This window comes from Rhinopithecus bieti, unplaced genomic scaffold (genome assembly GCF_001698545.2).
Source record: "Rhinopithecus bieti isolate Rb0 unplaced genomic scaffold, ASM169854v2 scaffold_13247, whole genome shotgun sequence".
Taxonomy (NCBI): domain Eukaryota; kingdom Metazoa; phylum Chordata; class Mammalia; order Primates; family Cercopithecidae; genus Rhinopithecus; species Rhinopithecus bieti.
Window position 1 is genome coordinate 3,507,123 of NW_016807505.1, and position 3,420 is coordinate 3,510,542.

The 3,420-nt window shown below is 58.4% G+C and overlaps 1 protein-coding gene across 3 annotated transcripts in view; it reads right to left on the reverse strand.

Moving 5' to 3' along the window:
* Positions 1 to 2,459, reverse strand: part of OCA2 (OCA2 melanosomal transmembrane protein) — a 357,547-nt gene extending 355,088 nt beyond the window's left edge. For all 3 annotated transcript variants that reach the window (XM_017882412.1, XM_017882410.1, XM_017882411.1), the window contains exon 1: positions 2,376 to 2,459. The gene's annotated coding sequence lies outside the window, so the exon portion shown is untranslated. The remainder of the gene's footprint in view (positions 1 to 2,375) is intronic.
* Positions 2,460 to 3,420: the final 961 nt, after the last annotated feature.

A 3,420-nucleotide genomic window follows, 5' to 3' on the forward strand; every position in this document is an offset into this window, starting at 1 on the left:
CCCCGCCGCAGGCCGGGCGCACCTCTCGGGGAGAAACGAGCAGCGCCAGCAAACGCGCACCGGGGACGCGGCCGCCCAGCCCCGCTCCCAGCCCGGGCCCCGGGCCCCTCTCCGCGGCGCCCCTGCCGCAAACCCCCTCTGCTGCCCCAGCTGCCGGCAGTTTGGCCGGACGCTCTGCCGCTGTAGGTCGGTGTCCCTTCGCCCATCCTTCAGGCCAGCTTGGAAACTGGGTCCCACGCTCCTCGAAACACCGCACCTGCTCCCCGCCGCCCTGCGGAATGCGCCCCCGACGCCTCAGCGGGTGGCCGGACCGAGAGCACAGGTGCGCCAGCCGCACCTCCCCACGGGTCTGACCCACACGGACCCCGCCGCGCTCCGCCGAAGCTGCTCGGGTCCCGCGGGTGGCCGGCCCAAGAGCCACAGCCCGCGACAAGCCTGCTGTCTGCAGGTCAGTGACAGAACCCCAAATCAAAACTGCAGAAACCAACAGCCAGCGAATGAGCTGGTACAGCCAGAGGCGCCAAGGAGCTGAGGGAGCTCCGGCCTGTGGAGTCTCTTCTCACATTTCCAGCATATGGGGAATGCTACGCTGGATCAGCCCCTGCCCCAGATCCTGCCCCGGCCTCCAGTCTCTGGGCTTTCCTCCCCTTTGTGGTAGCTTTTATCTCCATTGCAAGCCACTTTTTCCACTACTAGCAATTAAAAGCCTCCCTTTTCTCTCTACTCTCCCAAGAGACCTCATCTTCACCTGTGGACAGATGGCCCCCTAGCTCTCTTCTGCAGCCCAAACCACTGTGTCCATCTACTTTCTTGTGTCCCTAGACATAAAGGTACCCAAAACTCCCAGAGTGCTGAAGCCACACCTGGCCTTTCCCAGGGGCCCTGGTGACTGATCCCGCCATCCATCACCCATCACCAACGGGGAATCCCCCCTGCAACTCACCAGTGCTTCCCTGCCCCGGCCTGGCAACCACACTCAGTGGGAAGGCCTTGGCAGTGGCTTTCTTGACCCCCCCAGCTGCTCCCAACCACCCAGCCACAGTGACCTTTCCACATGCATATGGCCTCAAACTCAAAATATTTCCTTGCTGCCTGCCACTCCAGCATAGAAACGGGACCCAGGTGACACAGGTGTCATGCTGCTGGGTCTCCAGCCACAGTCAGGACCTCCCCATTCCTGGTATTCCTGATATCCTCAGATCTCAGCTGCCCCAGGGGCCGGAGGTTCTGGTCTTCTCATAAAACAAGAACAGTATAGGCATTTGCTTTTCATCAGTGTAATGAAATTTTAGGGACTTATGATCCTAAATCACATTACGCCGATGTGAACTGCACTCAAGTGTTGTAAACTAAATTTGCAGAACAAGCAGTTTTTGTGCAATTCTTTGCAGTCTACTCAGCTCTTTCACCTCTGTGTTCAGGTTCAATCCTCATTATTTCTTCCAAGAGAGGTAGTTATCCCCAGATGTGTTCAATGCCCAGCTCCTCGCCCTGGCAGGCCCCGTCCCAGGGTCCTGGATGGCAGACACCATGCCCGCCCCGCGAAGCTCACGTCACCAAGCAAGCAAACCGCAGCTGGTTTGGGTAGACAGCAGCTGCCCACAACTGCGAACAGCCTCGGGTTTCTTTTCCGCAGAATCACTCACCCTAAATCTACACATTGTAGACTATCACATTGGTCTAAGTAGTGCTCCTCAAAGTGCACTGCGCGTTAGAGTCACCTGGGGAGCTTCACCACCGGGCCCCAGGCTATGATTCGCCCTGTGGGAAGGGAGCACCGGGCACTTGTCCTGAGCCTTGGCCCCTGCCTGGGTCTGCAAACCCAGAGCGTCCACACACCAGGCTGCCTGTGCTTAACATTGTGTCCTTGGAAAGCGCTAGCTGCACTAATGCCCATTGATTTCACTGTGTGTGACCACAGTAAAGAGAAGCGGCTTTGAGGGATTTAGTGTTTTCACTCCAGTGCATTCCATTCTAAGGAAACGCCTGACCACAGCTCACAGCTAGGAGGCCCCCTCTGTGCCAGATGCTGCCCTGGAGTTCAAGTGGAACATTTGCTGTCTGAACGCTTCCAAACTCCCCCCACCCATGACCTCATGGCCCACCAGGGGGCAACTTTTTCCTGGGTCGCCTGGCAGGGAGCTGGGTGGGGTGGGGGGGCTCAGGGGGCAGCTGCTGCCGCTGCAGGCCCAGGCGGACTCAGCCGCGCTAGGTCTGCTCCATCGCACCCGTCTGTGCACCTTGACCTTTAGGGGAACTTGCCTTGCTTCTTAAGCTGCGACTCAGCCGGAGCTGTGTAAACGCTCCCTGCCTGGTCCCAGGCTAGGCTGGCTCCTCGCCTCCTTCCTCCCGACCGCGGAGCAAGTGCACTTTACCTGCCCACTTGCTGGTCTTTCTCCGGGAGTTAGTGTAAGGTCCGAATCTCCGTTCTGGATGGTAAGCGGAGCAACAGCCTTCGAAGTAAGAACTCAGAGAAAGCTCGGCGCTGCAGCCGCGGGTCCCCACCCAGGCACGCCCCGGTTGGGCCCCGCCCACAGCACGCCCCCTCCCGGCCACGCCTACAACCCGGCCCCGCCCACAAAGCGCCCCTTCCTCACCCCGCCCCCCAGCCCCCGGCGCCTCGGGCTGCGGCGGAGTCTCGGGCGCTGGCGAAGAGCAGCTCCGTCTAAGGCCGCGCCGCCCCAGCTCCCAGACAGCGCTCTCCGCGGGGATAGCTTCCAGCTTTACCGCTGAGGAGGCGGCCCAGGACCGCAGACAGCCTTTCCCTACGAACGAGAACGAGAAAATGCGCAGTGAACATTCTGTTCCCTTCCGAGCTCTCCCAGCGAGGCCCTCCAGCCAGGACGCCACGGTTACACCTGCCGACAGCCCCTCCTGCAGCACAGACACAGGAGATACACAGACACACACAGGTACAAACACACACAGACACAGAGATAGACACACGATGCACACAGACACAGAGATACGCAGATACACATACACACACAGAGACACACAGAGACACAGCAATACACAGACACACAGATACAGGACACAGAATCACAGATGACACAAAGACACACGCAGATACACAGACACCCAGAGACACACACAGGCACAGAGATACACACAGATACACTCACAGACATACACACAGACACATAGACACACAGAGATATACAAATACACAGACACACAGGTACAGACACACAGATACAGAGATACACACAGATACACACAGAGATACAGAGACACACAGATACACAGATACACGGACATACACAGAGTACACAGGCACAGATATACACAGACACACAGACACACACAGATACACGCACACAGATACACGCACATACACCGACGACACCGGCACAGCTATACGCAGACTCGGAGACACCCACCGACACCCGCCCATATATTCCCGCATACAGAAACGTA